The sequence below is a fragment of the Triticum urartu genome, chromosome 1A, assembly GCF_056163025.1.
Source record: "Triticum urartu cultivar PI428250 chromosome 1A, HENAU_Tu73, whole genome shotgun sequence".
NCBI classification, from domain to species: Eukaryota; Viridiplantae; Streptophyta; class Magnoliopsida; order Poales; family Poaceae; genus Triticum; species Triticum urartu.
This window is the reverse complement of record NC_141873.1, coordinates 415,152,815-415,168,575: the sequence shown is the minus strand read 5'-3', so window position 1 is coordinate 415,168,575 and position 15,761 is coordinate 415,152,815.

Sequence of the window (15,761 nt, the reverse complement as noted above, 5' to 3'; positions counted from 1 at the left end):
GACTGCTTGAAGACCCAACATTCTCTGTGGGTATGATTAGCAGGTTTACCAGGGGTACTATGAATCTGACATACTTGGTCCAGAATTTTGTTGAGGCTGGACAATTCGTCCCTGGTGCCTTTAGGGGGCGGCTTTTGACATGACCGAGAGCTTTTGAATCCGTCATTTACTGCCGTGCCCTTCGTGCTGTCTTCTTTATTCCGGCGTTTGTTATTGCTGTTGCGCCGTGATTTCCTGTTTCCATCTCTAACTTCGGATGTACTGGGGTCGATGGTGCTGCATCTGGCTAGCCAGCTGTCCTCACCCGCGCAAAAGCGGGTCATGAGGTTTGTTAATGCGGCCATCGTTCTTGGCTTATTTTGGCCGAGGTGTCTGGCGAGCCATTCGTCACGGACGCTATGCTTGAGAGCTGCCAAGGCTTCGGCGTCCGGACAGTCGACAATCTGGTTCTTTTTAGTAAGAAACATGTTCCAAAGCTTTCGGGCTGACTCTCCGGGCTGTTGAGTTATATGACTCAAATCGTCCGCATCCGGAGGTCGGACATAAGTCCCTTGAAAATTTGCCCGAAAGGCGTCTTCGAGCTCTTCCCAACTTCTAATGGAGCTTTCGGGGAGGCCTTTGAGCCAGTGACAAGCTGGCCCTTTGAGCTTGAGGGGTAGGTACTTGATGGCGTGGAGATCATCTCCTCGATCCATATGGATATGAAGGATGTAGTCCTCAATCCAGACCCTAGGGTCTGTTGTTCCGTCGTATGCCTCTATGTTTACGGGCTTGAATCCGTCTGGAAACTCGTGGTCTAGCACCTCATCGGTGAAACATAGGGGGTGTGCGGCACCCCTGTAGCTGGGTGTACCGCATTGTTCGGATGTTTGTTGTGTAGCATTGTATGCTGGGGCGCGCTTGCGTGGTCCATAGATGGATCTTGTTGCGCCGTCCTTTGGGTGCGAGCCCTCGCATGGGTCGTGTATTGTATTGTGAGCGGCGTTGTATGCCGCTCTGTGTTGGTAGAGGGGTCGTCTATCCGACCAGGTGGCTGCTTTGATATTTGGTTGTGGGGGTTCTGAGGCCTCCTCATTGAATTCGGGTAGCAGCTTCCACTTTGGGTAGCTCTTGGAGGGGCGTTTGTCGCCGTACCTTGCTGCAGTGTTGAGTATTTTACTCCATCTGATTTGGAGTGTGTCTTGCGTGGCCTTGAGCTTTTGCTTCTGCTTTTTCAGACTCCTCGTGGTGGCAACAAGCCTTTTACGGGCAGTCTGCTGCTCCGGGTGTCTGTCCGGCGTTATGTCGTCCGGACCATTATGCTTGATAGGATTTGTTTGTTCGGTTTGGTTATCCGGATTGCCGTTGTCCGGCAGCGGTTCACCCTGCTCCAGCACTGGGTCTGTGTGATCGCTATTTCTGTCGAGGCGGGATTTAGGGCGGCGCTTGCGTCGCCGCTTTGACTGCTTTTCGAGGGAACAAGCCTTCGGTGCGTCCTTCCGCTCCTCGTCGTCATATTTTGGTGCGTCCACCATGTATACGTCATATGACGAGGTGGCGTTCCAGGGCCCAATAGGCGCTGGTTCTTCATCGTCTCCTTCATCGGCGGCCATACCGTCGATGTCTTCGGAGTAGAAGTCGAGCATGTCGGTTAAATCGTTGACAGTGGCTACAAAGTGGGTGGTGGGTGGGCTTTGAATTTCTTCATTGTCCGCATCCCAATCTCGCTGACCGTAGTTCGGCCAGGGCTCTCCTGATAAAGAGAGAGACTTTAGTGATTTTATAATATTGCCAAAGGGCGAGTGCTGAAAGATGTCCACAGCAGTAAACTCCATGATCGGCGCCCAATCGGATTCGATCGACAGAGGCGCGAATGGTTCGGAGTCCGGAGAGGAGTCCGGCTCCTTGGAATCATGAGTCTCGCGGAGTGCGGGGCTGGTGTTCGGCTCGATCGCCGTTAGGATCGCAGCCCCTGAGGCGGCGTCCAACCACCCATCCTAGATCGGCGCGATTGGCTCCGAATTAAGGGTCGAAGCCGATGCGGGTGCGGCCTTCAGGGCACTATTAGGCGGCAGAGCTAGATCATGCTCGTCGTGGCAGTGCGGCACGCTCGGTAGTGGCTCGAATCCGTCGAAGATCAAGTCCCCGCGGATGTCATCCGTGTAGTTTAAACTTCCAAATCTGACCTGACGGCCAGGGGCATAGCTTTCGATCTGCTCCAGATGGCCAAGTGAATTGGCCCGCGGTGCAAAGCCACCGAAGACAGAGATCTGTCCGGGGAGACAAGTTTCACCCTGGACCGCATCACTATCAATGATCGTAGGAGCCATCAAGCCTGACGGCGATGACACAGAGGAACTCTCAATGAAAGCACCAATGTCGGTGTCAAAACCGGTGGATCTCGGGTAGGGGGTCCCGAACTGTGCGTCTAGGCCGGATGGTAACAGGAGGCAAGGGACACGAATTTTACCCAGGTTCGGGCCCTCTCGATGGAGGTAAAACCCTACGTCCTGCTTGATGAATATTGATGATATGGGTAGTACAAGAGTAGATCTACCACGAGTTCGAAGAGGCTAAACCCTAGAAGCTAGCCTATGGTATGATTGTTGTTGTGTATGTTGTCCTACGGACTAAAACCCTCCGGTTTATATAGACACCGGAGAGGGTTAGGGTTACACAAAGTCGGTTACAATGGTAGGAGATCTACATATCCGTATCGCCAAGCTTGCCTTCCACGCCAAGGAAAGTCCCTTCCGGACATGGGACGAAGTCTTCAATCTTGTATCTTCATAGTCCAGGAGTCCGGCCGAAGGTATAGTCCATCTATCCGAACACCCCCTAATCCAGGACTCCCTCACTCGCAATACATCAAGATCGTACCGAATCAAGAACACGAGAGAGAGAGAAAGAGATCAAACACATAGCTATTGGTACATACCCTCAGCCCCGAGGGTGAACTACTCCCTCCTCATCATGGAGAGCGCCAGGATGATGAAGATGGTCACCGGTGATGGATCCCCTCTCCGGCAGGGTGCCGGAACGGGTCTAGATTGGTTTTTCGTGGCTTTGGAGGCTTGCGGCGGCGGAATTCCCGATCTAGGTTTCTTTTTGGAAGTTTGGGTATATATAAGAGGTGTTGGAGTTTGGAACAAGTCAGGGGGGTCCCGAGGCGGCCACGAGATAGGGGGCGCGCCTAGGGGGTAGGGAGCGTCCCCCACCCTCGTGGTGGCCTTGGGACTCCTCTGGTCCATCTCTGGTACTCCGTGGGCTTCTTCTGGTCCAAACACAATCTCTGTGAAATTTCAGGTCAATTGGACTCCATTTGATTTTCATTTTCTGCGATACTCAAAAACAAGGAAAAAACATAAACTGGCATTGGGCTCTAGGTTAATAGGTTAGTCCCAAAAATCATATAAAACAACATATAAAGGCCCATTAAACATCTAAGATGGATAATATAATAGCATGAATACTTCATAAATTATAAATACGTTGGAGACGTATCACTCGCTGCCTGCACCTGTCGCCGAGCCCGCCACCGCTGTTGCTGTTCCACCGCCGTTCCCGCGCCCTCGCCACTCGCGCATCCTGCCTCTGACGCCCCGCTGCTTCCTGCTTGTCGCCCCGTCTCCATCACCAAGCCACCGCGGCCGCCCCTACTTCGCCTCCGCTCCCCGCTGTGCCCTCCGCCACTCGGCGCCCCGTTGCTCACTTCGCCGCCCTGCGCCTGGCGCCCCCGGGGCTTGGCCTCTGCCTCGCGGTGCCGCCCCACGCTACCCGGGTCCGACGCCCACGCATGGCAGCCGCGCCCGATAGCGCCCGCCCTGGTTGGCCTCATGGGCCACTAGCAGCCGGGGCCCACGCCCCTTGTTTTGTTAAAAAAGGATTTCAAAGAATAATAAAATTAATCAATTAATTAACTTAATTAAAAGTTTGCTTAATTAACTTAACAGTAGTTAACATGTTAATTAACTACTATGTGTATGACAGGGGCCCCACCCCCTGTTGACCAGTCAAACTTTGACTGGTCAACTGGGTCCCCCTGGCCCACGTGTCAGCCTCTGTGTACATTCTGTGTACACAGGGCTGGTTACCCATAGCATTTTGCCTATTAATTTCAAATAAATAATAATTACGGAAAATAGATAAAACTTCAGAAAATCATATAAAATAATCCGTAACTCGGATGAAAAAACATTGTACATGAAAGTTGCTCAGAACGACAAGATGAATCCGGTTACGCACTCTGTTTGTCTGCCGCACGTCCCTAGCATAGCGAACATGCAACCGCCCCCCTCCATTTCATCTGTCCGAAAATGCCAAACACTGGAACACTTTCTGATACGTCTCCAACGTATCTATAATTTTTGATTGTTCCATGCTATTATATTATATGTTTTGGATGTTTAATGGGCTTTAATATACCTTTTTATATTATTTTTGGGACTAACCTACTAACCAAAGGCCTAGTGCAAATTGTTTTTTTTGCCTATTTCAGTGTTTCGCAGAAAAGGAATATCAAACGGAATGAAACCTTCGGGAGAGTTATTTTTGGAACAAACGTGATCCAGGAGACTTGGAGTGGACATCAAGAAAGAAGCGAGGAGGCCACGAGGCAGGGAGGCGCGCCTACCTCCCCACCCTCGTGGCCCCCTCGCAGCTCCACCGACGTACTTATTCCTCCTATATATACCCATATACCACAAAAACATCCAGGGGCACCATGAAACCCTATTTCCACCGCCGCAACCTTCTGTACCCGTGAGATCCCATCTTGGGGCCTTTTCCGGCGCTCTACCAGAGCGGGAATCGATCACAGAGGGCTTCTACATCAACACCATAGCCTCTCCGATGATGTGTGAGTAGTTTACCACAGACCTTCGGGTCCATGGTTATTAGCTATATGGCTTCTTCTCTCTCTCTGGATCTCAATACAAAGTTCTCCTCGATTCTCTTGGAGATCTATTCGATGTAATTCTTTTGGCAGTGTGTTTGTCGAGATCCGATGAATTGTGGGTTTATGATCAAGATTATCTATGGACAATATTTGATTCTTCTCTGAAATCTTTTATGCATGATTTAAATATCTTTTCAATTCTCTTCGAATTATCAGTTTGGTTTGGCCTACTAGATTGATCTTTCTTGCAATGGGAGAAGTGCTTAGCTTTGGGTTCAATCTTGCGGTGTCCTTTTCCCAGTGATAGCAGGGGCAGCAAGGCACATATTGTATTGTTGCCATCAAGGATAAAAATATGGGGTTTATATCATATTGCTTGATTTTATCCCTCTACATCATGTCATCTTGCCTAATGCGTTACTCTGTTCTTATGAACTTAATACTCTAGATGCATGCTGGATAGCGGTCGATGTGTGGAGTAATAGTAGTAGATGCAGAATCATTTCGGTCTACTTGTCGCGGATGTGATGCCTATATACATGATCATGCCTAGATATTCTCATAACTATGCGCTTTTCTATCAATTGCTCGACAGTAATTTGTTCACCCACCGTAGAATTTGCTATCTTGAGAGAAGCCACTAGTGAAACCTATGGCCCCCGTGTCTATCTTCCATCATATTATTTTCCTATCAACTTGCTATTTCTATCTTGCAATCTTTATTTTCCAATCTATAAAACAAAAATACCAAAAATATTTAACTTATTATCTTTATCAGATCTCACTTTTGTAAGTGACCGTGAAGGGATTGACAACCCCTTTATCGCGTTGGTTGCGAGGTTCTTGTTTTTTTGTGTAGGTACGAGGGACTTGCGTGTAGTCTCCTACTGGATTGATACCTTGGTTCTCAAAAACTAAGGGAAATACTTACGCTACTGTGCTGCATCACCCTTTCCTCTTCAAAGGAAAACCAACGCAAGCTCAAGAGGTAGCCTTTCCCGGATGTTTTCCCCCTTCGTCGGTAGCACCTAGTACTGCGTTAGGCCACCTACTACTAGGGAAAAGCCTAGCAGCAGTGGGGGTTTTGGGCCTATTAGCAGCGCGGGGGCCGGCGCTACTAATAAGGCGCTACAGCTAACGTATAGCAGTAGCGCGGGTGCCACCCGCGCTACTACTACGTCCGTTAGTAGTAGCGTGGGTAAAAACCCGCGCTACTACTAACCCGCGGATTTTTTTTTTCGAATTTTTTGCACGAATTTTCAAATTTCTGAATTATTTTAACCTCTAATCTCTAATCACCCTCATCGCTGCTCAATTTAATCTCTAATCACCCTCATCATTCCAAATCATCTAACTTCCCGGACGGTCACCCATCCTGTCACTACTCCAGCCTGAGCATGCTTAACTTCCGGGTTCTATTCTCCCTCGATTCCAAGTTTGGACTTGTTGTTTTCCTGACAATAGTAAGATGTCAATCCTATTAACCCTCGGGAGTTTAGCTTGAGCATGAAGTCACACATTTCGCTATTTGAGTTTAAAACTATTGTTCTAAAAAACATTAATTATTTAGTAACACTAATATTTCTTGAATAAGGAGTTTGACCACATTTTGACCACATTTTGACCAAAGTTTGACCACAGTTTGACCAGATTTGACCAAAATCCCAAAAAACTGAAATAATTATTTAGTAACACTAATATTCTTGAATAATTATTTAGTATCACTAATACTCCTTTAATAAGTAGTTTGACCACAGTTTGAACAAAATTAAAAAAAACTGAAATTTGAGCATAACTTTTTTTCCTTTTAGAATTTTAGGATTCTAAAAATTTGCAAATAGGCCATAGGCGGTCTCCATTGTATGCTGATTTTCGTGCTGAACATTTTGATATATTATGCGTTTTTTTCTGACATCATATGCAAAAGTTATAGCTATTTTACATTTTCCCTACACTTTTTGCAAAACATGTCCAAATTTAAGTTTTTAAATTTTCCTAACTAGTAGATGTAGTAACATAACTACATCTCGAAGGATTTTAATTTTTGAAACATTTTGATATATTATACGTTTTTTTCTAACATCGTACGCAAAAGTTATAGCCGTTTTACATTTTCCCTACACTTTTTGCAAATCATGTCCAAATTTAAGTTTTTAAATTTTCCTAACTAGTAGATGTAGTAACATAACTACATCTCGAAGGATTTTAATTTTTGAAGTTTTTATCATTTTCTTTTGCTTTTTACAAAACCGAAAAGGCGATCCACGAGGGGGGGGGGGTAGAGTTTCAAAATGGGACCTTTAGTAGTAGCGAGGGATTTTACCCCTCGCTACTACTATGGCATGTCCCGGAGGGGCACGGTTGAGACCTCTTAGTAGTAGCGAGGGGTAAAAACTTAGTAGTAGCGCGGGTTTATAGCCCTCGCTACTACTATGGCATGGCCCAGGGGCACGGTAGAGACCACTTAGTAGTAGCGAGGGGTAAAAACCAGCGCTACTGCTATCAACTTAGTAGTAGCGAGGGTTAAAAACCCGCGCTACTACTATGGCATGTCCCGGGGGGCACGGTAGAGACCGCTTAGTAGTAGCGAGGGTAAAAAACCAGTGCTACTGCTATCAACTTAGTAGTAGCGAGGGTTAAAAACCCGCGCTACTGCTACTTAGCAGCAGCGCCTGATTTTAAAGCGCGCTGCTGGTAAGATTTTGTGTATAGGCTTTTCCCTAGTAGTGACCCCTATCCCCGCGTATTGCCATGTTATGCTTTTGTGATGCTTTTATTGCTCTATTTTTTATTGTGTTCCCCTCCATTACTTCTTTCCAGTAGACCTAGAGACCGTAGTTGAACCTGTGATCGACTACTTCACCTTCGAGGGTCTGTTTATGTCTGCAGAGCAACCAGGCAAGTCCCTGCCTCAATCACCAGATATCGCCTATTCCTTCTCTCTATTGCTTGCATTAGAGTAGTGTAGCATGTTACTGCTTTCGGTTAATCCTATTCTACTACATAGCCTGTCATTGTTGCTACAGTTGTTACCCTTACCTGCGATCCTAAATGCTTAGTATAGGATGCTAGTATTCCATCAGTGGCCCTACATTCTTGTCCGTCTCCTATGCTATATTATCGGGCCGTGGTCACTTCGGGAGGTGATCACGAGTATATACATATTACACTATTATATATGATACATTGTGGTGACTAAAGTTGGGTCGGCTCATAGAGTACCCGCAAGTGATTCCGATGTGGGGGCTAAAAGGATAGGCGGTTCCATCCCGGTAGTGGTGGGCCTGGGTTCTCGACGGCCCCCGCCTATTACTTTGTGGCAGAGTGATAGGGCAAGTTGAGACCACCTAGGAGAGAGGTGGGCCTGGCCCTGGTCGGCGTCCGCGATTACTTCAAAATAACACGCTTAACGAGATCTTGGTATTTGATCTGAGTCTGGCCACTGGCCTATACAAACTAACCAACTACGCAGAAACAGTTATGGGCACTCGATGTCGTGGTATCAGCTGAAGCCTTCGTGACGTCAGCAACTGAGCAGCGCGCGCCGAATTGGACCGTAAGCCTGCGCTTGTACTAAGGGGGCTAGGTCTGCTTCTAGCAGTGTATGCAACATGCAGGTGTGCAATGGCCGATGGGCCCAGACCCCTGCGCCATAGGATTTAGACCGGTGTGCTGACCTCTCTGTTGTGCCTAGGTGGGGCTGTGACGTGTTGATCTTCCGAGGTCAGGCATGACCCAGGAAAGTGTGTCCGACCAAAGGGGATCGAGTGTGTTGGGAAATGTGGTGCACCCCTGCAGGGAAATTTATCTATTCGAATAGCCGTGTCCCTCGGTAAAAGGGAAACCCGGAGTTATACCTTGACCTTATGACAACTAGAACCAGATACATAATAGAATACAACCTTCCAAGTGCCAGATACAACCCGGTGATCTCTCTCTCATAGAGCGACGAGGGGAGGATCGCAGGGTAGGAATATGCTATGCGATGATACTTGGTTAACTTACCATCTACTCTCTTCTTCTACTTCAAGATGGAGGCTGCCAGAAGCGTAGTCTCCGATAGGACTAGCTATCCCCCTCTTATTCTGGCATTCTGCAGTTCAGTTCACATATACTACCCCTTTCATTGATACCAATGCATATGTAGTGTAGCTCCTTGCTTGCGAGTACTTTGGATGAGTAATCACAATTGCTTTGCTCCCCCTTTTTCCCTTTCTATACCCGGTTGTTGCGACCAGACGTTAGAGTCCAGGAGCCAGACTCAACCGTCGATGACGACTCGTACTACACTGGAGGTGCCTACTACTACGTGTAGGCCGCTGACGACGATCAGGAGTAGTTTAGGAGGATCCCAGGAAGGAGGCCTGCTCCTCTTTCGATCTGTATCCCAGTTTGTGCTAGCCATCTTATGGCAACTTGTTTAACTTATGTCTGTACTCAGATATTGTTGCTTCTGCTGACTCGTCTATGATCGAGCTCCTATATTCGAGCCCTCGAGGCCCCTGGCTTGTAATACGATGCTTGTATGCCATATTTTATTTTTGGAGTTGTGTTGTGATATCTTCCCGTGAGTCCCTGATTTTAATCATAAACATTCACGTGTATGATTAGTGTACGATTGAATCAGGGGCGTCACAAGTTGGTATCAGAGCCGACTGCCTATAGGAATCCTCCTTCCACATTCCTTGGCCGAAGTCGAGTCTAGTCACTGAAAATGTTTTACTAACATGGCCGTGTGTCTTACAGGCCCATGTCACCATTGGGTGGTATTAGGATCTTTTACTCCTCGTCTATACTCTGGGACTCTGATCTCTCTTCTATTTGGGTTAAATGATTTTACTAACTCTAACATTAGGATCTCGTGATCACATCCACCCGGAGAGCGCCTTATTACATATGATTGCCTGCTGCACTAGAAGATTCCGAAGATACTCTACGATGTTCTCTCGAGACTTTGTGCCATCACTTTTGCAATTCCCTTTCATCGATAAACCCCCTATGGATAACCACGTACACTTGCCATTCATACATTCATGCCCCGTTGATCTTGTTATTACAAGATACCCCAAAATTCTCTCTATTGTTCCGAGAATACTTTTCCTACTGCCTTGCAGTTGTTTACCACATGAATACCCTATTGATAATCCCTCACACTTATCGAGGATTTGATCATTCCTAGTTGTCCATGTGTTTCACAAAATTCTTCGAAATACTATTCGATTTTATGAAAATCCTCAGCAGCTTATTGCTCCTGAATTCCTTGACTTTTTGCATTATGGTTAATCCCATAAGTCTAGTAATCTTGTTGGCATCCTTTATGTTTATCATTTTGAGTCAGTTGATTTTATATGTTTGTGAATGGTCACAATCATCAGTTGAAACTAGAATTCATCCTTCCGCCTCAGACGTAATTTTAAACATGATCTGGATCTCGACCAATCAACTTGCCATCGATGGTACCCCTAAGACTACTCAACCTATCCATCCTTAATCAGAGCGTTTGCTTCTGATCCCTTGAATTGGAAGTCATAGTTCCTTTGCATTTGAGCCTTGAATTAGTCAGTTGCTTCTATAATCCAATGCCTTTGCATTCTTTCTTCATCTGCTTGAGTGTCGATGCTTACATCAGCTCCGCTATGGACCATCAGATCCTTTGTTGAATTATTATTCAATGGTGTCCTTCATATACAAAAACCTCGAGATTCTTTTCCTGATACATAATGCATTAGTAAATCCTATTCTCTGATTAGGCCAACCATGCTCTGTTTTCACTACAAAAAAAAGACACATCCGTGACATTTTGGGCCAAACGAAATTTTTTCCTGTCATACTTATGACACTTCTATGACAATAATTGTGACAAAACACGGTATCATCATAGATGTGGTGGGGTCCTACTTCTATGACAAAAAATCATGATAGAAAATGGGCTTTTCGTCCTGGGCGGGCCGGAGACGCGGCTGCATGACATTCTTTGGGCCGTCCATGACGGAAAAAACCATGGTAGAAGCGAGGGCGAGGAAAATATCAGAGTGTTCCCGGTTACGGTGGGTGGTCAGGGCCGAGCGATGCGCGTTTCTCTCGTACACGCATGTGCGCGAGTGCGAGGCATTGGGCTCTAACTGAACTTGAGCGATTGCACTGCAGGCTACGCGTTACTGAATCCGAGCGACCGATCGATGGCTGTTAACTGAACCTGATTGAGCGATTCCTTCGCTACTGCTGCTAACTGAAGCCGATCGATGCTGCCTGTGGATGAATAGTGAGCATTGCTCGGGGGTTTGGATGAACGGTTCCTGGTGGGGGTGGATGAACAGGACCTCGTGGTGTTGCCTTTGGATGAACAGGAGCCCGATCGATCGAGCCGGTTGGGGCTGGATGAACAGGACCCCGTGGAGGACTGGATGTACAGGACCACCCAGTGGAGGGCAGGATGAACAGTAGACGGTGGAGGGCAGGATGAACAGTAGCCCGTGGAGGGGTGGTTGAATAGGAGCCCGTGGAGAGGGCTGGTTGAACAGTAGCCGGTGGAGTAGCGCGCGGTGGAGGCTGGATGAACAGGAGCCCATGGATGAACAGTCGCAGGTGGAGGCTGGAGGAGGTTGACGATGGAGGAACAGTAGCCCGTGGAGGCTGGAGGGGGTCGACGGTGGAGATGAACAGTATCCCGTGGAGTCCCGTTTTGCGGTACGCCACACCCCTCCCGATGAAGAGGACCCCCATTTTGACCGTAGTGCACCAACACAAGTCCGTTTCCTCCGTTTTGCGGTACACCACACCCCTCCCGATCAACATGACCCCCGTTTCGACCATAGGAGCTCCGTTTTCTCCGTTTTGCGGTACGCCAGACCCCTCCCGATGAACATGATCCCATTTCGAATGTGGCCGGTCGAACACAAGGACGTTTCCTCCGTTATGCGGTACGCCAGGCCTCGTTTCCATCGGCTGTTCCGTCCAATCCCTCCCGATGAACATGACAACGCATTCCGATCCGACCCAGCTGGTTGGCTCCCCATGAACACGACGACGACGCAGTTTCTCCGTTCCAACCCAGCCATGTACACGAGCCCTGGCCGTACGTATGCGCGAGTAGGCGTTCGAGACGCTGCCTGTATGTACGTACGTGGCCGTATTTTCTTTCTTGCACACTAGCCGCTGTGCGTACGGGTACATGCTACGTGCGCGCCTCTACTATGACACGTGCACGCCTCTACATTGACCAGTATGTACGTACACGTTCACGACCAGAATGACAACGCTACGTACGCTTCGACCAGGTGGGTCCCGACTGTCAGGCACTTCATTGCGTGCGAAGATGTAGCTCGTGGGTCCCAGCAGTCAGGGGGCGAATTGTCTTTTTTGCCCGGACGCACTGCAAAGATGTAGCTGGTGGGTACTAGCAGTCAGGGGGAAACATTTTTTTGCGAAATACGGTGGCCCGTCCAGTGGGTCTCCGCTGTTAGGTGGACGAATAATTATTTTGCACGTAATAAGGAGGCACTTCCTTGCTGCGGCCGTGGACCCAACTGTCAGCCTCTCCACGTACAGTCCATGTCCGATGGAAGCCGTTCCTTGACCATGTTAACCACGCAGCGCCGAGAGGACCAGGGCGGTGGATGACGGCGAGGCCTAGGAAGGGGACGACGCGATGCTAGGGAAGACGCGGCAGTGGAAGCCCACGCGGAGAGGAGTACGAGGGTTCACTAGTTCGGCTGCGGTGTGAGGCTGCTGTCGCCGCAGAATAACAGGGGGTGTGGGTGAGTAGAGGGATGGCCTAGCCAGCGGTGGGAGTAGTAGGGGCGGTGAGGCCTCCGCGACATCATAGCCGACCACGGGAGGCAAGAGCAGGCAGCACTGGTTTGGGCAGCTGGAGCAAGAAGACCAGAGGTTGAAGAAGCACTACGGCCGTTGGATGGACATCGTACGGTCACTGGAGCTAGAATCATTCATATCGACTAAGTTGACAAAGCCCTCCGTCGCCGTCAACTTAGTAGGCCCACAAGTCAGCCTCCCACCAAGGTGGGTCCCAGCTAGTAGGGGCAGTATTCATTTTTTTCTGCATAATAAGGAGGCACTTCCAGTGGGTCCGAGCTGACAGCGGGGGGAACGTTTTCTCGCAAAATACGGTAACCCGTCCGGTGGGTCCCAATAGTCAGGGGGAAACGTTCTTTTCACAAAATACGGTGGCCCGTCTGGTGGGTCCCTGCTGTTAGGTGGAGGAATCATTATTTTCCCCGTAATAAGGAGGCACTTCCTTGCTGCGGCTGTGGACCCAGCTGTCAGCCTCTCCATGTACAGTACACTTCCGATGGAAGTCGGTCCTTGACCATGTTGACCACGCCGCGTTCCGTTGCATGCATGCGTCCATGGGCGTGGTGCGTCCCCACTGTCAGCCTCTCACGTACAGTCATCTTCCGATGACTCTCGGTTGTTGACCACATTGACCACACCGTGCCTAGCGCACCAATGGCCGGTGGACGACGGCGAGAGCCCAGACTGGAATGACCTGGAGATGGGGAAGATGGGGCAGTGGAGTCGCAGATGGATAGGAGTGGGAAACATGACTGGTTCGGGTGCGCGGCAGCACAGCCGCGGTGCCGCCCACGGGAGACAGGAGCAAGAATAGAGGTTGAAGAAGGGGCATGGCTATTGGATTAACATCCAACGGTCCAGCTGCTAGAATCATTTGTTGATTAAGTTGACAAAGCCCTACGTACACGTCCGCTTAGTAGGCCCACAAGTCAGCCACCAAATCTGACGGGTCCCAGCTGTCAATGGGAGGAATAATTTTTTTCGCATAACAAGGAGGCACTTCCTTCCGTGCAATGATACAACCGGTGGGTCCCAGGTGTCAGGTGGAGGAAACATTTTTTCAGCTTAATAAGGAGGAACTTTCCTTGCGTGCGACCATGGACCTCGTGGGTCCCAGCCGTTAGGCTCTCCACGTACAGTCCTCTTCTGATGACTCTTGTTTGTTGACGACGCCGCACCGAGCACAGCGAGGCGGTGGACGACGGCGAGGCCCCGGACGGGAACGACTCGGAGATGGGAAGACGCGACAGTGGAGTCGCAGATTGAGTGGAGGAGAAGGGTTATAACTAGTTCTGGTGCAGTGTGGGGCTGCAGTCGGTGGAGAATAACAAGAGGTGTGGAGGGGTGGAGGGATAGCCTGGCCGGCGGTGGGGTAGCGCTTTGCAGCGATGCGTGCTAAGTAGAGCCACTAGCCGCAGGAGGCCGGATCAGGCGGTCCCGGCGACGCTGGAGGAACAAGATGAGAGATTGAAGGTGCATGCCGACCAAGTTGATAATGCCCTGCGTAGGCTTCGACCTATTGGACCACATGTCAGCCTGCAAAAATGTGGCATATATTTAACCCATGTTTTCTAGAATGTACAGTCCATTTGCTAGGCCGGGTGAACAAATAATTTCGCGTTAATGCGGCCCATTTATATTATCTAAGAAATCCCAGCCCATTTTCACTTTATATATATAATGTTATGTTAGAAGGAGCAATTAGCCGGGCTCGTTATATATATAATGTTATGTTAGAAGGAGCAATTAATATCAAAAATAAACCGGAGAGGAACATTATATATATATATAATTAACAAATTAGCGAGTTATTGCTCAAAATAAAAATGAGTGCATTATTATTACATTGGTCCTTAAAATCTCTGCAAGCTTTTGTACGCAATCACCAGGATTTTCCTTTCCTGTGAGTCAAAAACAACGAGGATTTTCCTTGCCAACTTGTGTTAAACATTTACTTTTATAAGTTAATAACACGTGGGATGTTTTTATAATATATATAAGTCTCTATAAAATAGATGATAATAGTAATAATATAAATATATATATATATATAGTGTGGTTAAAAAATACATTGGGCTGCCGATCTTTAAGAAAAAGCCCATAGGCCGGTATGGACCTCAAAAAATAAGTTGAAACCACTGTCACCATATGTCGTGGGCTATGCATGTTAAAATACAAAACCTAGGCCTAGCTGATACTTGTTCGCCCTCTGGAAAAAATGATACCAGATCCCCGAGCGAACTGGATTATAGAGGGGGCCGGCGGCACGACCGAAGAAGCACATCAGGAGCAATTTTTTATCTTCAGTGGATGGCTCTCGTTGGCGTTTTTTACTTGCCTCTGCACCATACAACTTGTATTTTTAGCCTCCCAGTCCGTGGTGGAACAGCAGCCCATTTGCTGCGCAGGCCAACCTACAGAAACCAGCACTCGATTTTTCATCAAGCCCTAAAAACAACGCAATACTATGTTTGTTTTGAGGCCGAAAATATTACGGTAGGGGTTGGCGGGGGAGGGGGCAAGACAGAGCAAAAAGATTAAAAAGAGCTGATGCACCGTTGCTACCCTAACAAAGCAGGTGCTATTCTTCTCGGGAAGAAGGTGTGCCGTTGACACCCACACGTCACATACCCCACAGTAGGCATACTAACAAGTTCACACCCAAGCACAACAGAAAAGGTAAACATTCGTATCAAACTCAGGTTCATAGGACACGTTCATATTCATAGCCAACATTCACTATCAACAACTCAAAAGATTCATACGTACACAAGTTTAGCATGTCTATGGATCCAAATGATTGATAGATCAAACAACAATATTCATAGATAATTCACAAAAAGATTCAGATATACACATGTTCAATATGTTTATGCATCCAAATGATTGAGATCACAACCAATATGATCCATGGACGAACTTTAATTACCTAGGGTACTGACTGGTAAATGGTGTTCAATCGGAGGTACTTCTTGCTAAATTAATGCTTGTACGAGTAAACTTTCGAGTACATAAGAGGCAGCATAGACAATTTGGACTTTGCTTGTAGGTTTATCCTCAAATAGTGGCCTCG